Genomic DNA, 21,077 nt, shown 5'->3' on the forward strand with positions numbered 1-21,077 from the left:
TCTTTTCACTACATCTGTATCTTTGGGGTAAATATCTAGTAGAGCAATTGCTGGGTTATAGGGTAGCTAGCTCTATTTTTAATGTCTTGAGAAACCTCCATACTGTTTTCCAGAGTGGCTGTACCAGCATGCATTCCCTCCAAGAGTGTAAGAAGGTTCTGCTTTCTCCAGATACTTGCCCATATTTGTTCTTCCCTGTCTTGTTAATTTTAGCCATTCTAACTGGTGTAAGGTAATATCTCATTGTGGTTTTGATTTGTATTTCCCCAATCGTTAGTGATGCTGAGCATTTTTTCACATGTCAGTTAACTATTTGTATGTCTTCTTTGAAGAGGTGTCTGTTCACGCCTTCTGCCCATTTCTTAACAGGATTATTTGTTTTTGGGGTGAGGAGCTTGATAAATTCTTCACAGATTTTGGATACCAAACCTTTATCTGATATTTCATTTGCAAATATCTTCTCCCATTCCATGGGTTGCCTTTTAGCTGACTATTTCCTTTGCTGTGCAGAAGCTTTTTATCTTGATGAAGTCCCAAAAGTTCATTTTTGCTTTTGTTTCCCTTGCCTTTGGAGATGTGTCTTAAAGAAGTTACTGTGGCCAAGGTTGAAGAGATTACTGCGTATGTTCTCCTCTAGGATTTTGATGGATTCCTGCCTCACACTGAGGTCTTTCATCCATTTTGAGTTTATCTTTGTGTGTCGTATGAGAGAATGGTTCAGTTTCATTATTCTGCATATGGCTGTCCCATTTCCCCAGCACTATTTATTCAAGAGACTGTCTTTTTTCCATTGGATAGTCTTTCCTGCTTGGTCAAAGATTAGTTGACCATACAGCTGAGGTTCCATTTCTGAGCTCTCTAGTCTGTTCCACTGGTCTATGTGTCTGTTTTTGTGCCAATACCACGCTGTCTTAATGATCACAGCTTTGTAATATGGGTTGAAGTCAGGCATTGTGATGTCCCCAGATGGCCTAATTCTTTTTCAACATTCCCCTGGCGATTAGGGGTCTTTTCTGGTTCCATACAAATTTTAGGATTATTTGTTCCAGCCCTGCAAAAAATGTCAATGTTATTTTAACAGGGATTGCATTCAATGTGTAGATTGCTCTGGGCAGCATAGACATTTTAACAATGTTTATTCTTCCAATCCATGAGCATGGAATATTTTTCTATCTCTACGTTTCCTCATTTCTTTCATAATTGTTCTGTATTTTCTAGAATATAGATCCTTTACCTCTTTGTTTAGGTTTATTCCTAGGTACTTTATGGTTTGGGGTAATATTGTAAATGGAATTAATTCCTTAATTTCTCTTTCTTCAGTCACACTGTTAGTATATAGAATTGCAACTGACTTCTGTGCATTGATTTTGTATCCTCCATGTTGCTGCACTGCTGTATGAGTTCTAGTAATTTGGGGGTGGAATTTTTTGGGTTTTCCACATAAAGTACCAATCAAGAAAGGATGCTGTATTTTGTCAAATGCTTTTTCTGCATCAGTTGAGAGGATTATATGGCTCTTGTCTCTTCTTTTATTAATGTGCTCTATCATGTTCATTGATTTGTGAATTTCCTGCCTCCCAGGAATAAATCCCACCTGGTCATGGTGAATAATCCTTGGCTAGGATCTTGGTGAGAATTGTGGCATCCATGTTCATCAGAGATATTGGTCTGTAATTCTTTTTGATCCAGTCTTTGCCTGGTTTTAAGATCCAGGTAATGCTGGCCTCATGGAAGGGATTTGGAAGACTTCCTTCTGTTTCGCTTTTTTGAAACAGCTTCAGTAGAACAGGTATTATTTATTCATTAAATGTTTGGTAGAATTCCCCTAGGAAGCCATTTGGCCTTGGAGCTCTTGTATTTTGGGAGTTTTTGACCATTGCTTCAATTTCCTTGCTGGTTATTGGTTGGTTCAGATTGTCTAGTTCCTCTCATGTCAGTCTTGGTTGTTTACAAGTTTCCAGGAATGCATTCATTCCTTCCAGATTGCCTAATTTGTTGGCATATAGCTGCTGGCAATAATTTCTAACAACTGTCTCTATTTCCTTGGTATTAGTCATCATCTCTCCCCTTTCATCTATGATTTTATTGATTTGAGTCCTTTCCCTTTTCTTTTGGATAAGCCTGGCCAGAGGTTTATCGATCTTATAATTCTTTCAAAGAACCAGCTTCTAGTTTCCATGATCTGTTCTACTGTTCTTGCAGTTTCTATTTCACTGATTTCTGCTCTAATATTTATCATTTCTCTTCTCCTGTTTGTTTTAGGCTTTATTTGCTATTCCACTCCAGGTCTTTAGGTATAAGATTAGCTAGTGCATTTGGAATTTTTCTAATTTTCTGAGAGAGGTTTGGATGGCTATGTGTTTCCCTCTTGGGACCACCTTTGTAGTATCCCACAGGTTTTGAACCAATGTGTTTTCATTTCCACTGGTTTCAGTGAATTGTTTAAGTTCTTTAATTTCCTAGTTGACCCATTCATTCTTTTTTTTTTAAGGTTTTATTTATTTGACAGAGACACAGCGAGAAAGGGAACACAAGCGGGGGGGTGGGAGAGGGAGAAGCAGATTCCCTACCAAGTAGGGAGCTTGATGTGGGGCTCAATCCCAGGACCCTGGGATCAGGGCCTGAGCTGAAGGTAAATGCTTAATGACTGCGCCACACAGGCACCCTGACCCTTTCATTCTTTAGCAGGATACTTTTTAACCTCCAAGTGTTTGTAGTCCTTCCAAATTTCTTCTCATCATTGAGTTCCAGTTTCAAAGCACTGTGGTCTGAAAATATGGAGGGAATAATCTCAATCTTTTGGTATCAGTTGAGACCTGTTTTGTGACCCAGTATGTGATCTATTCTGGAGAAAGTTCCATGTGCATACTGAGAACTTCCCTAAATATTGGGAAGGAAAACGCATTCTTGTCTAAGAGGCACAAAGAACCCCTCCCAAAACCAATAAAATTGATCAACACCACAACAAAGAACAGTGAAGCTTGCAAATCTTAGAGCCAAGGGAGCTATGCTGAGAGCATTTAGGGGAGAGACTGCTTATGTACAGAGGGAGGAATGTCAGAATAACATCAGACCTATCCACAGAAACCTGGTAGGCTAGAAAGGGCTGGCAAGATATATTCAGAGTACTAAATGAGAAGAATATATAGCCAGGAATACTTTATCCAACAAGGCTATCATTCAGAATGGAAGGAGAAATAAAGAGTTTCCAGGACAGAAAGAAACTGAAAGATTATGTGACCACCAAGACAGCCCTGCAAGAAATATTAAGAGGTATACTGTAAGCAAAGGGAGACCCTAAGAGTAACATAGACCAGAAAGTAACACAGACAATCTACAGAAACAGGGACTTTGGAGGCACTGTGATGGCCTTAAATTCATACCTTTCAACAGTTACTCTAAATGTAAATGGGCTGAACGCTCCAATAAAAAGACGGAGTATCAGACTGGATAAAAAAGCAGGACCCATCCATATGTTGTCTACAAGAGGCTCATTTTGAACCTAAAGACATCTCCAGATTGAAAGTTAAGGGATGGAGGGCCATTTACCACACTAATGGTCCTCAAAAGAAAGCTGGGATAGCAATCCTCATATCAGACAAATTAGATTTTAAACCAATGACTGTAGTAAGAGATGTACAGGGACACTACATCATACTTCAAGGGTCTACCCAATAAGGTCTAACAATTGTAAATATCTATGCACCCAATGTGGGAGCAGCCAATTATATAAACCACTTAATAACCAAAATAAAGAAACATATTGATAATAATACAATGATAGGAGGGGACTTCAACACCCCACTCACAGCAATGGATAGATCATCTAAGCAGATCAACAAAGAAACAAAAGCTTTGAAAGACACATTGCACCAGATGGACTTCATAGATATATAGAGAACATTCCTTCCTAAAACAACAGAATACTCATTCATCTTGAGTGCCAAAGCAATTTTTAATTTAATTTTTGTTTTACTCATATAAAAACATTTTTATAGTTTTTTTGAAAGTTAAATCTATAAACAAGAAATATTCTGAGAAGCTTTGCTTCTATTTGTCACTTTATCTTATCCCCTACCTCCACCATAGAATCTGGTTAGCAGCCTCTGTTGAAACTTCTCTTAACCCACACTGAAAATAATTTTGATGATATGAAAAAAGACAACTCAAAGGAATGAGAAACTAGATTTACTGTCAATCTGTTTTTAGAATGAGAGAAATTTCAACAAAGACAAGGCTGATGGAAAGACTGAAAACACTGTTGTTGGAAACAATGCTAAGCTCCTCTAAAAGGCAGTTGGAAGACACATTGTTCCTCTGAATTCTTTATTCAGAAACTAAAGTCTGCACCAACTAGAGAGTTGGGAATCCATCCTTCCACTGACTAGTCATCTTTCTGCTTCCAGTCCTTCTACCTCTGGTTTGTATCTTGCTATAAGCACTTTGAGTCTGAAATTTCCATAATGCCAGAGAATCACAAGTGGATAGGAAACTCTCAGAAGCATATTAAATTCAAAAACAGTAGTTACTTACACATAAACACCACAAGAAGAAACAGATAAAATGAGGGTCCAAAGGGAGTACAGACAGGGAATTACAGTATTTTTAAAATTACCTGTTAATTCATCCAGATAATAAGGATAGGAGAATGTTCTGAATCAGTTCAATAATCCCATGTTACAAAATAGGGTAAGTGCTCCAAATTGGTCTATAGATATCAACAAGTATTAGCTACTGATATAAAAAGAGGATTTGACAAATACGAAAGCCAGAGGCATTCATATACCTTGCCAGTTTGCAAATACACATTATCTTGACATATTTCCTTAGTTATGTGAACATACATAAGCCAGACAGAAATATAAAACAACATGCTGTCTATGAAACATAAGGGAAAAATATATCCTCTGTAAAATTCAAGAAAAGCAAAGCTCAAAATCTTAAAATTATTAAAAGGGACCACATCAATCACATAAGAGTACAGGCAAAGAAGAAAAGATATCAGAACAATATTTAAAGGAAATGGATGAGCTAAGAATCACAGTGAAATTAAAAACAATACAGAATTAAGTCCCACTGGAGGCAGTGAAGAGAATTAATTCTGAAAATCAAATTACTGGAGTGGATGCTGATTAAATTTGGGGGCACATTTGGGACGTTCTTGAAAAAGGCAAAAACAAAAAAGTTTAAACTAGTTGACAATATATAAAGAATGAAGAACCAATTTAAGAATTCAAGTCTTTTTTGGGGAAAAAAAGGAACTAGAATAGAAGCAGTAATAAAACTGATGATGAAAAAAATGACTAAGAGGAAAAATGTAAAAAGCAAACTGTACCAGGCAAAAGTAATTTCAACAACTCCAGTTTTAGATACATATTAACAAAAATATTTACTTTCAAAGATATGGGGGGAGGAGGAAAGCTTGTCAGTATCCATGTTGAACAACATAGATTAATCACAAAAGAGTAAGACCTGAGCTCAGATTTTTTTTTCCTGATATACTTAAAATAATGCCTGGTACTTAGCCAAAAGTCAATAAACATTTGTTCAATCAACAAATAAAATGATGAATGAATGTGTGTTAACAACAAAAAACAGGAATTCAGAAAATAGAATTTTCATGCTCTTCATTTAAAAAAAAAAAAATAAGAACTGGGGACCCTGGATAGCTCAGTTGGTTAAGGGTCAGCCTTCAGCTCAGGTCATGATCTCAGGGTCCTGGGATTGAGCCCCACCTCAGGTTCCCTGCTCAGTGGGGAGTCTGCTTTTCCCTCTCCCTCTGCCCCTTTTCCCAGCCCATATGCTCTTTCTCTCTCAAATAAGTAAAATATCTTAAAAAAATAATGACTAATGACTTAACCATAGCATCTTAAGGGATTATTGAAATAAACCTATCAGATATGGGGTTGTTCAGGTACAAGATACCTGGTACACCCCATTATGGAACTGTGAGATCATAAAAAGTTAATAGCAATTGTCAAGTAGGTAGAAAATACTGCAAGAGAGAAACATAATTACTTTGAATATTGTCACTTTAAATTTATAACTACCAAAGAAGAAGATTCAGGAGAGACAGGGGAATGTGAGTGATTCCAATCTAAACTAGAACTGTACTCAGAAGCTACCTATTAATTGAAAATTTTAGAAAGAGAACCATTTAAATATCTGTATATAAATCACACCCACACTGTCCTAGGCAACTTTTCTCTTTCTCTTGGAGATATTCCTGCATATTGACCATGTTCTGCCAGTGCATGTTGTAGGATAGAGTGGAAGATGATTACAAGAGAGCCTTTAGAACACTTACCAAGGGACCTTAAATGGCTTAGAAAAACATATGCAGCTCCATCACTGACTGCTCACAAGTGGAAATAAAGGTCATTAAAATCGTTAAAATTGTATTCAACACTGTGTTATTACAGCAAGCCTAGAAACACTTCATTTGGAAACAAGAATACCCAGGAATGACATTTTCATCAAAGTCACAACTACAAACTCATAGCAAGAGGCCTGAGGAAACTCTTTATCTCTGCCATTCAAACCTATATAAAGATACAATACATTAAAGACATTGGTCATTCAATCATGATGGCATCTTATAACTAAACTCAGATAGGCATGGTCTTTTTTTTATCAGTGATCTACTGCCACATTAATGCTGCATAACAAATTATCTCAAAATTCAATGGCTCAAAACAAAACCCATTTATTATTTCTTAGTTGTCTGTGGGGGTAGCTGGGTGGTTCTGCTGATCTGACCCAGACATAGCTGATCTTTGTTGGTCTTGTTCATTTGTTTTTGGTCAGCTGACAGATTGGATAATGTCTAGCTGATCTAAGATGGTCTTGGCTGGATGACACTACTTTCTTCCATGTATCTCTCCTCATTTTCTAGCAGGCTGGTCTATGTAGATTCTCATGGTAGAGGCAGGGGAACATGAAAGGAAGCCTGGGTGGCTCAATCAGTTAAACGACTGACACTTGGTATCAGTTCAGGTATTGATCTCATGGTTGTGAGTTCAAGCCCCAAGTTGGGCTCGAAGCTGGGCACGGAACCTATTTAAAAAAAAAAAAAATGTTGCCCCAAGACAAAATTCAACTCATAAACTAAAAACAATTAAACCTGATTAAAGCCATGCTAACAATTATCCAGCAAATCTAAAAATAAGATTAAAGAAAATTATAATACTGTACTAAAGTGGTTTGGGGAGCTAACTTTAATTCTTTCAATATCAGTATATATCAGTATTCTTCCAAGTTTTCTTTCCAGAAAAAAAAAAAATCTGTTACAACCTATTTATTTGTTTTTTGGAGGGGGGGGCGCTTATCTGTAGATATGGAAAGTATCATTACCTCCTTTTACAGCACACTTTTTTTTCTTCAAGGTCCTAATTTTATTACTGTCAAATACTTCAAACACACACACAACTACACATAGATACACTCCTTCCTTTCAGAATTGTGTCCCTAAACACAATTGTGTCCCTAAAAGAGCTATACTTTCCTGTGGGTTAGTTCATATTATGGAGTACCTAGAGAGAGGCTGGTATGCGCCCTCATCTGCTTACCAGAATCACGTGGCAACTCAAAGTACTAATGTGTCGGTCCCACTTACAGTTTCTCAAGTCACTGATCTGAAATGTGGCTTATGCATCATTATTTTAAAAGTCCTCCAAAAGATTCTAATGTGCAGAAAGTGTGAACCACTGACTTCAAGGGCTTGCCACTATTGGTTATTTTATCATGGTTATTATCATCCATTCTTAACTAGTGCTTTGTTCATTTGATACAACTGGAGACAGACAGGAAGGGAGACAGAGAAAACACATGAAAGTCTTTTCCAAAAGCAGTAGGTTTTCATAAGATAGTTTAAAACAACAGTCTTTCAAACATAATCTATGACAGCAATGATCCCGATGAGAAAATGATGACAATGGAATAAATGAGAAGTACACAATGTAGAGGTTGCTTTTAGGCAATAGTCTTTAGCAATGGAGATGTGAGAAAGGTGAAAGGGCCCACAGGGACCACCAAGCTGAATGCGAACAGGCTTATTAGGCAACACACCTCACAATATCCAGAAGCCCTAGCTGACCAATGGGCTACTTACAACCGGGTACAGGTACCAAAAAAGGAAAATTCCATACATTCCCATACCTGCTCACTCCTGTAGCCCCTGACCACCGCCTCTAGGCAAACAGTCTCTCCTCTTCTGTCCTGCCCACTGCCCCTTGCAGTGTATTCAATAAACTATCACCTTTGTTATGCCTTGGGTGAATTCTTTCACTGCACATGCCTCCACCCAGTCTAGTCTCTCACCCTTCACAAATCCACGCTTGTAGTTTCCTTTTCAATCATATGATAGCAAGCAGAAAGACTAAGCCTTTCTAGAAGAGAAACATGAAAGAGTACCAATTAAATCTTCCATAAATTTAAGGGATCATATGAAGACATAAACACCTATAATAGAGAACAGAGTACCAATATCTTAAAGACAGACACTGTCAGGGCGCCTCCGTGGCTCAGTGGATTAAGCCTCTGCCTTCTGCTCAGGTCATGATCTCAGGGTCCTGGGACTGAGTCCCACATTGGGCTCTCTGCTCAGTAGGGAGCCTGCTTCCCTGCTTCCCCTCCCCCCTTTTCTGCCTGCCTCTCTGCCTGCTTGTGATCTCTGTCTGTCAAATAAATAAATAAATACAAATCAAAACCACAATGCGATATCACCTCACACCAGTCAGAATGGCTAAAATCAACAAGTCAGGAAATGACAGATGCTGGCGAGGATGCGGAGAAAGGGGAACCCTCCTACACTGTTGGTGGGAATGCAAGCTGGTGCAACCTCTCTGGAAAACAGCATGGAGGTTCCTCAAAATGTTGAAAATAGAACTGCCCTATGACCCAGCAATTGCATTATTGGGCATTTACCCTAAAGATACAAACATAGTGATCCAAAGGGGCACGTGTACTTGAATGTTTATTGCAGCAATGTCCACAATAGCCAGACTATGGAAAGAACCTAGATGTCCATCAACAGATGAATGGATCAAGAAGATGTGGTATATATACACAATGGAATACTATGCAGCCATCAAAAGAAATGAAATCTTGCCATTTGCAACAACATGGATGGAACTAGAGCGTATCATGCTTAGCGAAATAAGTCAAGCGGAGAAAGACAACTGTCATATGATCTCCCTGATATGAGGAAGTGGTGATGCAACATGGGGGCTTAAGTGGGTACGAGAAGAATAAATGAAAGAAGATGGGATTGGGAGGGAGACAAACCATAAGTGACTCTTAATCTCACAAAACAAACTGAGGGTTGTTGGGGGGAGGGGGTTTGGGAGAAGGGGGTGGTATTATGGACATTGGGGAGGGTATGTGTTTTGGTGAGTGCTGTGAAGTGTGTAAACCTGGTGATTCACAGACCTGTACCCCTGGGGATAAAAATATATGTTTATAAAAAATAAAAAATTATATTGAAAGAAAAAAAAATAAAAATAATAAATAAATAAATAAAATCTTAAAAAAAAAAAAAAGACACTGTCTTTAAGATATAATAGGTCTATAAGACAGACACTGTCTTCAAGATATAACAGGTCATATAACAGGTTTTAGCTAAGATCTAATAGGATAACAAGTGGACATATGGTAAATGCCTCATTGTACAGTTCTTAAATACTAAGAATTCCATGAGCATCTGGAAAGATTTTCAAATAAATGAAGGGTAACTGTTTGTCTCAAAGTTACAAAAGTACTTATCTTTTAAAAACTGAAGACCAGAGTTAAATACTTAGAAGGAAGCTAGTTAGGGTAATATGTTATTGTTATAGGACTCAGGCCAGTTGATCTGCCATCATTAAAAGTACTGTAAATAGGGTAACCATATGTCTGATTTCCTAAGACTGTCCTGTTTATAACTCTTATAAATCAGTCAGTGCTGCTACCTTTACTTAGTTCCCCTTTCATTCTCAAAAATGTTCCAGCTCGATTTAAACTAGAATCCATATTTAAATAATATGTCAAAATTTCTATAAATGTTATTAATTTCACACAACTTGGAGCAGGATCTTGTTGGGTCTCACAATAATGGATCCATGGTCAAAGGAGCGAGACTGATACAAAGCTAAGGTCAAGCAAAGCTTTATTTCGCAGCAAGCATCAAGAATCAAACCGACAGTCAAACAGACCTGTAGGGGCTGCCTCTTACAGAGAGGGCGACCCCTCCTCCCTGCCTTACAGACTAACTTTTATAGAGCAAAGGTCATGTGGTTGGGCCTGGCCACACGCAGGTGGCCAATGAGATTGCAACACACAGAGAAAGCTGCATAGTCATGCTAGGTCATATACGGGTGGCCAATTGAATTATAATTCACCCCATAGTAGCTATTTGAACTAGCAATTCATCGTGGTCAGAATTGGTGCCCAAAAGGTGGGCCCACACTCCTTGGTAGCTAATGTAAGGGCCTACTTAGCCAGAGCGAGCCATTTTGTTGTTTATGCAGTAAACTTAGATTGAACCTACCCCTTCCCCCCAAGAGGAAAGCGCTTAGAAACAGAACTGGTGAAATACGGCCAAATAGCTCCAATAACGGAGCACAGGTACCAGGACATGTAAGGCTGGGCAAAAATAACGGAGCCCAGATACAAGGACATGTTTGGCCAGGTGGAGACATCCAATCAAGTAAAAGTGCAGGTATTACCCGCCAGGGAGTGTGAGCCCCTGCCTTTTGGGCGCCAAAGGCACCAATTCTAGCCAAGGTCATAGGCTGAATTAGATGACTATCATGGGGTAGAATGTAGTTCAGTTGGCCACCTGTGTGTGGCCAGGCTCAACTACATGGCCTTTACCCTATAAAAGTTAGTCTGTGAGGCTGGGAGGGGTCACCTCTTTGCAAGAGACGGTCCTGGCCGGTCAGTTTGATTCTTGATGCTTGGCGGGAAATAAAGCTTTGCTAGACCTTCGCTTTGTATCAGTCTCGTCCTTTTGTCTATAGACCCTTTCAGCTAGGGAGACTGTATGCGCCCCCACTGATTGGATGTCTCCACCTGATCCAACTCATCCCTGCATTCGGGCTGTCATCTCCACCTGACCTGACCCACCCTTATATTTGGGCTTTGTTACCTCGGACTGGTTTCCCGGTTTCCTGGACTTGCTTTTAAGTAAGTTTTGTGGGGGGGGCAGAATCAATTTAAGTTTTACTGCATAAACAACAAAATGGCTGTTCAACCGAGGTGGGGCCACTCTGGCTAAATAGGCCCTTATAATCTTATGTTTATTCAATACATTCTTATAGTGTGCCCATAAGCTGGACTTGAAATCTTATTTTAAGCCAGTATATTAGATTAGAGAAACCAGTTTACAGGTGAGATCTTTTCTCAGCTTTTAAAACAGCTTTCATATTCAGCATTTAAATTTGCCTTTGATAATATCACAAGAATTATATCAGATTGTAGAATAGGAGTATGTGTAAGTTTTCATTAAGATATTTTCACATAATATGTAAAGATTTGTAAAGCAAGATCTCTAGAATTTAATTATTTCCTTCCAGAAGCAAAGACAGAACCTTCAAACATCAATTCATTCAACCCTAGAGTTGATTACTCTGATCTAGTTGTTGCCTCCTTCCTGAGTTACTTCAAAAGCTGCTACCAGATGGAGAATAGTTCCTTTTAAAAGCCATTAAGACATTTCAAGTGTGACTATTTAAAAGGCAGAAGCTTTAAAACACATACGTCTGTCAATTATTTCCTATAAAATGTCTTAAGGACTATTACAGAGAGAAAGGAAACTCAGCAGCTCTGTTTCTGAGCTTCCCGCTAAGGCTCCATCCCGAGACTCTGCAATTTTATCTGTTTACATGTGAAGAGAAGGAAATTTTGCCACCCCAAGATATGCCTTTGGCAGACTGACTATTTTAAGCTGGTTATTTTTAAAAAAACTGCAAACACAGGAGCAGCTCTGAATACCAAATAGAAGTGACGGCTTTTGAGAGATATTTACATCTATTAGGGAAATCTCCATTTATAAGGGAGTCTCCCAGGCTCTACCAGGAAGAAGGGGATGACTCTAAATCTCTGGAAAGTTACCAGTAGTGAAGGCACAGACTTAAATCTGCCCAACAACTATTCCCTTGTTTACTGTGCTTTCCTGGTAACCTCCCCTACCTGCCTTCCCAGCCGCAACAGGTTCTTTTATCTTTAGCGAGAGATGGTGTTTAAACCAAAGGCTTAGGCTATTTATGGGAGTTACTACCTTTTCCTGCGTCTCCCCCAAGTACACTGGAGGCATATCTATTATCAAACTTCTGTTTTTCTCCTGTTAATCTGTCTTACATCACTTATTAGACCAGTCAAAAAACCTAGCAGGGAATAAGGGGAAACTTTCTTCCTGAGGCTTTTATTAAGAAAAATGTTTCAAAAACTAGACCTCTTTCAAAGTGCTGATTTCACAGGGAAAAAAACTTGGGTTCAGAAAACTCAGATGTGTTCTAAAGAGCATTTAAATACTGTTTCTCCGTTTTGGGTTCATACCCAACTCCAAAAGAAAAGCAATCCCTCCTCACATTAAATATTAAATGTTGTCGCTGAAGAACTTAATTTTCATTTTAAACTTACTCGGAATTTTCTTCTGGGCAGTACTTTCTCAGACTTTGGTTACAAAATACTCATCTGCCCACCTGTATTAAGTTGATTGTATTATGAAAGAGACATCCCATTTTCACCTACCTGAGTCAGCTAACTATGCAAAACAGCATTTCCTTAGAAGTCTGTTATCTTAGTGGGCAGAACAGAGTTCAACTGAGTGACAGATCTTCCTTTTTCCTCCTTTTTCTTATTTCCTTTACTTAGGAAAAGTCTCTAAAGAAACACAGCCTTGTGTAGCTTCTTTGACTATCTAGCCTTCCAGCAGGGAAAAAGTGTTATCAGTTACCATGACAACCGTATTTTCCCAGAGCTCCCTGCTGCACTTCATTTGCACTAAACAGACAACCATTATTATTCAATGAAGGCTCTGATAAAGCTCTTTTAAGAAAAAAAAAAGCTCTTTTCTTTTTAATACTTTGCAATACTCCTTGAAGCCTTCCTTTCTACAAAGTGAAATGGTTCTCTTAGAAAGAATACATTGAGTTTTCCCAAGAGAGGGTTAGATTTGCCATCTGTCCATCAAACACATAAAGCATAGTAGAGCCCATGATATCTCTATGTTCCAGGCATTTTGAAGTTTCTATGAAGAGTAGACTTTGATTTAGCCTAAAGTTTAGATAAAATTTTTGATATTCATTAACTAATCATTCTTCAGTCTCTCATTTCTCTATATTATACTGAAAGATGACTAGTTTATGACAAATCTTTCATTTAAAAAAAAACATAACTTTTCAAAGTTGCTTACATAATGACAACTTTTAAACTTCATGATGTCAGTGAGAACAGAGATGGCATAAGTTTCAGCTGAGCCTTGATCTACCAGTCATTCATTTACCATTTTCTTCTTTACCTTCCCCTGTATGTGTTTCCTTCTAAAGTTACTTTTCCTCAATGATACACAATGTCAGCGTATGGTGTCTAGGAACTCCATACTTTCTTGTGTCTTGCATAAAACAAATGTGTCTTATGGAGCTTCTAGAAAAAAATCTCTACTCATATTCATTGCCTCATGACAATGGGTTCTGTGCCAAGCACCTGAATCAAGCACTGCAGCTACAGGAATGGAGTATGGTGACTGATGTGAGACAATCAGAGTTCAACCTTAGAGTTTAGGTGGAGGGGAAGGTAGATGTATGGTGGTTTTATCATGAAGCACTTAGAGGGCATTGGGAGAGACAGAGATATCTGAACATAGTTAGGTGGCTTTTATCTCTAAGGAGATACTGTGTCAGTATCTCAGAGCAGTAAATACCCACTACACCCAGAGAGCAAAACTTTATCTCTGGGCTCTCAATTCTGTTTCACTGATCTATGTATCTATGTTTATGCCAGTGCCATACTATTTTGATTACTTAAGCTCTGGACTACAGTTCAACATCAGGAAATATCATGCCTCTGGCTTTTTTGTCCTTTCTTAGGGCTGCTTTTTGTTTTGGAGTCTTTTGTATTTCCAGCCAAAGTTTAGAACTGTTGTTTTTCTTTCTGTAAAAAAAAAAAATGCCATCAGAATTTTGGTAGAGATTGCACTGAATCTATAGATGGCTTTGGGTAGTATGAACATTTTAACAATATTAATTTTTCTGATCCATGAACATAGAATAACTTTCCACTGGTTAAGTTCTTCAATTTCTTTCATTCAAGTCTTATAGTTTTCTGTATATAACTCTTTCATCTCCTGGTTAAATTGATTCCTAAATGTTTTATTATTTTTGATGCTATTGTGATTAGGATTGTTGTATTTCTTTTTCAGAAATTTCACTGTTAGTATACAGAAATGCAACTGTTGTCTGTATGTTAATTAGACATCCTACAACTTTACTAAATTAATTGATTACTTCTAAATGAGTTTTAGTCAACCTTGAAAGCATTATGCTAAGTGAAGTAAGTCACAGAAAGACAACACGGTATGAGATACTGTATGAACAGGAATCAAAGAAACACAGAGAATGTCGGTTACCAGGTGCTAGAGGGTAGGCGAAATGGGGAGATACTGGTTAGAGTACAAGCTTCTCATCATAAAATAACTAAGTTCTGGTGATCTAAAATGCACCATGGTGATGATAGTTAATAATACTGTATTACATACTTAAAAGATGCTAAGAGAGTAAATAATAAATATTTTCACCACATTAAAGAATTACATGATATGATGAGGTGTTAGCTGATGTTAATTATTGGTGGCAATAATTCTGCAATATTTAAATATATAAAATCAACATATACATTTTAAATTTATACAACGTTTGATGTCACTTAAAGCTTAATAAATCTAGAAATAAAAAAGAATTTTTCTCAGAAATAAGGCTTTACCACACATTCATTTAAAAAAAGAGCAGGGACACCTGGGTGGCTCAGTTGGTTGTGTAACTGCCTTCAGCTCAGGTCATGATCCTGGAGTTCCAGGATTGAGTCCTGCATAGGGCTCCCTCCTAAGCAGGGGGTCTGCTTCTCCCTCTGCCCTTCCCCCTTCCATGCTCTCTCTCTTCCTCTCTCTCAAATAAGTAAATAAAAGCTTAAAAAAAAACAAAAGCCTTAAAAAAAAAAAAAAAGAAGAGAGCAAAGATCCTACAGTGTATTAGTCTTAAAAGCCTCCCTGCCCTGCCATAACAAACACAAATGCTTTCACTAAATACAAGTTAGTCTTAACTTGGTTATTTATATGGTATTAACAAATCTCCTCAGAGAAGTTTAAGTAACTTTTTTTAGCCATTATGTGGCAGAATGCACATTATTTTACTCAGTGTTCATTTCAGAAAGCTTGGGGGTGACAAACTATTTCTGTAAAGAACGAGATACCAAATATTTTAGGCTTGTTGGGCCACGTGGTCTGTGTACCAACTGCTCAACTCTGCCACTGTAGCAAGAAAAGTAGCTATAGACAATAGGTAATCAAATAGATGTGACTGTATGCCAATAAAACTTTATGAACAAGAAGAGGCAAAAATGCACTTGGCCCATTAGATGTAGTTTTCTGAACTCTCATATATGTGATAAATGGCTCATAAAAGGAAAATTAGAGAAAAATTTTGTTATTTTTACTTCAACGTGTACTATGTCTCTGTATCCAACAGTGAAAACTCTCCACATTTTCCTGTTTTGCCCTTTTCTCTGCTACTAGGAGGCTAAGAGCTAAATTTAGTCAACTTAGTAAATAAAAAAAGTACTGCCTTTCATTTACTACAGTATATGTGTATCTTTCTTTTTTATTTTTTTTAAAGACTTTTGTTTATTTATTTGACAGACAGAGATCACAAGTAGGCAGAGAGGCAGGCAGAGAGAGAGGAGGAAGCAGGCTCCCCGCTGAGCAGAGAGCCTGATGTGAGGCTCTATCCCAGGACCCTGAGATCATGACCTGAGCCAAAGGCAGCGGCTTAACCCACTGAGCGACGCAGGTACCCCATGTGTATCTTTCTACAAGATCTTACATCTTGGCTTTTATGCCATATAACTTTCTTATACTATGTATATTTCAATATTATTAAATATTCAAATCATTTTTGGAAACAGATAAAGCATGAATTGTATTTAAACAATCTTTCAGCTCTCTCTTACGTGTGTGTGTGTGTGTGTGTGTGCGTGCGTGTGTGTCAAAGTCTCAGTCTCTTTCTGACAGGTACTACAAATGAGCAAACTGAGACCTAGATATAACCATAATAATAAAACAAAGTACTAGTTCTTTGACCAGCATTTGGTTTCCTGTGCCTGAATTGTTATTCTAGAAATAAAATAACATAGTTAGAAACACAAATGAATAAATGTATCTCAGACTGCCACAAAGCTAAATGTTCTTAGTTTTACCTTAGGTAACATACAAAGAGTCATCCTTTTCTCTCATTTTCCATTCATCCCTCTTTTCTTACTTTCTCTTCTTCCCTCTCTCCCACCATTGCTGCCTATTTTCCTCTGCCTTCTGTCACACAGTGACACAGTTACCTCACACCCTGCATTCTTATAGGATCATCTCTATGGCTGGCATTATTCTTATGATATTTCTGTTGTTTTTATTGGTCATTATAAGCTTATCTTATAAGCTCATCTCTAATATTGGTATTCACCTGTGCTCTTAAAAAAAAAAAAAAAAAAAAACTCCCTTTATCTTCTGGCTTCTCCCCACTCAGTCCTATGTGGACTCAGCCCCTATGTGGGGCTTTCCCTACTTTGATTCTGCCCTTACAAAATTTTTGCATCTATGCTGTGTTTTAAGAGACTACCTTAGCCTATGCTGCCACTTTCAGACCTGACTTGTTGTGATCCCTCAAATGTTCTGGATTATTGTTTCTTTTCTGTACTTTGGCTTGATCTATGTTCTATCCTCTCTCCTGTTCCTTTCATCAGTAGTTCCGTCTGGGGCCATATTTTTTAATAACCTTGGGTTAAAGAACTACCACAGGTGGTTCATGAAATTAGCCCTTAGTTGCTTTGGAAACCAAAATGCAAGACGGAAAGAAAACAACTGCACAGAAGAGTAAATCAAACAAATCCACTCCAGTTGGTGTACAATGACTTTAGTTCATTAGCTTCTGCTCACAACCATGTCAGCTGGAGACTATGTATAAAGTTCCCAAAGAAAGATGACTGTAAACCCATAAAACACTAGGCATTAATGTACAGCAGAAACAAATTTAATGGAGAAACTCATAATATACTCCCCAGACTCGGCTCTATGAGTTATCCAAAAAAATAATTACAGAGAAAACAAAGCATTTTAATTTATATTCAGGGATTATTATGGAAAAGTTCTTCAATGCTGTGATTTGGACTTTTTCACTAGAGGTACTTTATTTTGGTTTTAAAAAGTAACTGGAGTCAAATATTTCTTTTTAATGCTAAAATTTTCCAAAATGCTAAGCTTTTTCCGAGTACAAATTTCATTAGGGACCAAACAAGAAACTGAGCACATATTTCACTGAAATTTTCTCCTTCCCACTGAGACGAAGAGGATAAATTAGGTTAAAAACAAACACTTAGAAAAATGAAATAGCTTGGAAGATGTACTTTGAAGCTCTGCTCAAAGAGTTGAGGCAGAAATTTGTCAATATCTGGTTAATTTTATTAAAACCGAACAATCTTGAAGTGTGTACCCACATTCACACAATGCTCTGTGCTTAGGACATCAGTGAAAGCAAGGCCTTGTGAAGATATTTATTGAAAAAAAATGACAAATTATACTTTAGAGAAAGCGTTACTTACCATCATAAGAAAAATAAGAATTTGTTTATCATTAAAATCACTTTATTTTGAATTATATATAGGGGCAGCAGCCAGAATGCTTTTCAGGGACAGGGTTCCTAACAGTCTTATTTTTGACCCAGCCCACATGCACACAGAAAAGCATGCACACATGTGGACTAGTTAAGTAAAACATAAACTTTCAACTTTCAATCCTTAAGAATTTAAATTAAAAATCTTCAGATTAAAAGCATCACTTCAAATTTGTCTAGTCCAATTACAATAAAACTCAAACACATTTCTTTGTGAACACTTCTCTTACATGAAGAAACTATGGATACTATAATTTGCTTTATTAATAAATTTAATCCTACTGAGTATCTGAGATCACATCTTCAAATTGCTATATGAGTTTTTCTGCAAAAAGTAAAGCCATGATATGAGTCAAGTTTATTACTAGCTAATTTAAGAAGAGAGATGGGAATTTCAAAGGTGAATTGATGGATTAAAATCCACACCACGTAGGCCCATGACCAAACCAGGATTACAAAGCACATTCTCAGAACCTGAAGCATTTAAAAAAATATTATCAGTGAATAAAAATAATCAATCTCTGATATGAGAGGTGGTATCCAAAAATCAAACCTCCTAAGACACTATGTTGAAACATCTGAACTGAAAAATCCAAATAGCTCTGTTCCATTATCATGCACTAAAAACATTCAATTCTCAAAACTTTCTCATAGAAGAATGGAGAATCCAGAGGACACAGGAAGATCGCAGCGGGGTAATAGGACCAAAGGCTCACCTTGGACCACCAATACAACCAGATAACTTTCAAATCATCCTAAATATCCCAGAAATTGACTTGAAGACTGAGAGAACAAACTCCACAACTAAAGAGGCCACATCAAGCAAGGTAGGAAGTGCAGCCATGTGGTTTAGGAGAGAAACATATCACAGTGCTGCAAAGGAGAGGGGGCTGTGGTTGAGGAGAAGAGTGAAAAAGGGAGGAGCACACAGGGCAATGCATAAGAACATTTCACCAGAGACACTTGTTTGATAAAGGAAGGGGCTGAGTTTCAAGAGTTCTTGCTACCAGAGGGGTTAAAAAGCCTGGCGTTTTGAAGGTCAGTTGTTATGGCTGGGATAATCTGGAGGGCACTGCCCTGTTTCGGGAGAGAAGGCAGGCAAACAACCCAGGGTCATACAGGATATAAGCAGCAATCTGAACAACACCTGGGACACACAGTGAGGAGATTATTTGCTCTTTTTGGAGTCTGCCCCCGAAAGGCAGACATTTACTGAAAGACATCTCTGAGAAAAAAGGAGCTGGCTGGTGCCATTTCCCTCCCCTGGCCATGAACATAAACACAGAGCCACCTGTGGGAAGCACAGTGCTGACACAGGCTGCTAACTTGTTTACACCAAACCCCACCTCCTTGAGCTCCACTGGAGCCATCCTTTTCAGTCACTCTTGCTTCAGTCCCAGCATGGAGGGCTATTCCACCAGAAGATGAGCACAAACCCCTGGCCACACTACCTCTCCAAACCAAGAGTTTTGCAGAGCCTCAGTTCTGACACCGGTGGTGACATGTCTATTTCATGAGCAGACCAAAGCACACCTGGTTATGACTCACAACATTCAAGCCAGGAAACGAACACTGGCCACAGCAGGTAAGCACCACCACTATAGACAACTGGCTTAAAGGAGCCAGAGCACAACAGCAGAGCACATGTAGCACACACGGAAGGTACTTTCTGAAGTAGCAGGTCCTGGTCACCACAGGACCTCTTTTTCACATGGCCATTACTTTCAGGAGCAGATGTAACTGTTAATTTTTTTTTAACACAGAAGAAGGCAGAGACTTAGACAAAATGCAAAGGAGGAATTTATCCCAAGTGGAAGAGAAAGATAAGACCACAGCCAAAGAACTAACCAAGACAGATATAAGTAACATGACTGATAGAGAATTTAAAGAAAGAAACATAAGTATACTCACTGGGCTAAAGAAAAATATGGAACATGTCAGTGAGACCCTTACCACAGAGGTGAAAGTTAAAAAAGAATCAAAGAAGAAGAGTGCAATAAATGAGATTAAAAACACACATGACTTAATGAACAGCAGGCTGAAAGAAGCAGAAGAACCAAGTAATGACCTAGAAGACAAAGTAATGGAAAACAATGAAGCTTTAAAAAGGAGAAATAGAAGAAACATGCAAAACGAGAATAGACTTAGGGAAATCAGTGACTCCATCAAACATATTATTCCTATTATAGGAGTCCCAGAAGAAGAAAGGAAGGAAGATAGAGAATTTAATAGCTGAAAACTTCCCTAACCTGGGGAAGAAAACAGACATCTAGATTCAAGAGGCATAGAGAAATCCCACCAAAATCAAAAGTATCAGACCCACAGTAAGATATATTGTAACTAAATTTGCAAAATAAAATGATAAAGGAAAAAAACCGTAAAAGCAGCAAGAGAAAAGAAGTCATTAATTTACAAAGGAAAACCCATAAGGCTAGCAAGAGATTTTTTAACAGAAACTTGGCAAGTCAGAAGGAAATAACATGATATATTCAAAGAGCTGAATGGGAAAAATCTGCAGCCAGGAATACTCTACTTGTGCCAGCAAGGTTATCACTCAGAACAGAAGGAAAGATAGAGTTTCCCAGGCAAACAAAAACTAAAGGAGGCATGACCACTAAAGCAGCCCTGCAAGAAATATTAAAGGGGACTCCAAATGCAGAGACCAAAAGTGACAGCATAAAGGCAGGAAACACAAAAGCAGTAAAATTTAATATTTCTGTCAAATATTAGTCAAGAACTCAGAAAAATGACATATATTACAATAACATATGCCTAAAATGTGGGGAGAGGTAGAGTAAAGAATGGGTTCAAACTTAGATGACCATCAACTTAATAGACTGCCATATGTAGAAGAAGTTATTTACAAACTTAATGGTAATCATATATTAAAAACCACTATAACCACGATTATACTAATAATCATGCAAAAAAGAAAGAGAAGGAACTCCAAATAGATCACTAAAGAAAATCAACAAAACATGAAGGGAAGAAGAAAGGATCAAAGAAAATCTCCAAAAACAACCCCAAAGCAAGTAGTAAAATAGCAATAGATACATATCTATCAATAATTATTTTGAATATAAATGGACTAAGCACTCCAGTTGAAAGATATAGGGCATTAGATTGGGTTAAAAAACAAGAAGACCCATCTATATGCTGCCTGCAAGA

The sequence above is a fragment of the Mustela lutreola genome, chromosome X, assembly GCF_030435805.1.
Source record: "Mustela lutreola isolate mMusLut2 chromosome X, mMusLut2.pri, whole genome shotgun sequence".
Taxonomy (NCBI): domain Eukaryota; kingdom Metazoa; phylum Chordata; class Mammalia; order Carnivora; family Mustelidae; genus Mustela; species Mustela lutreola.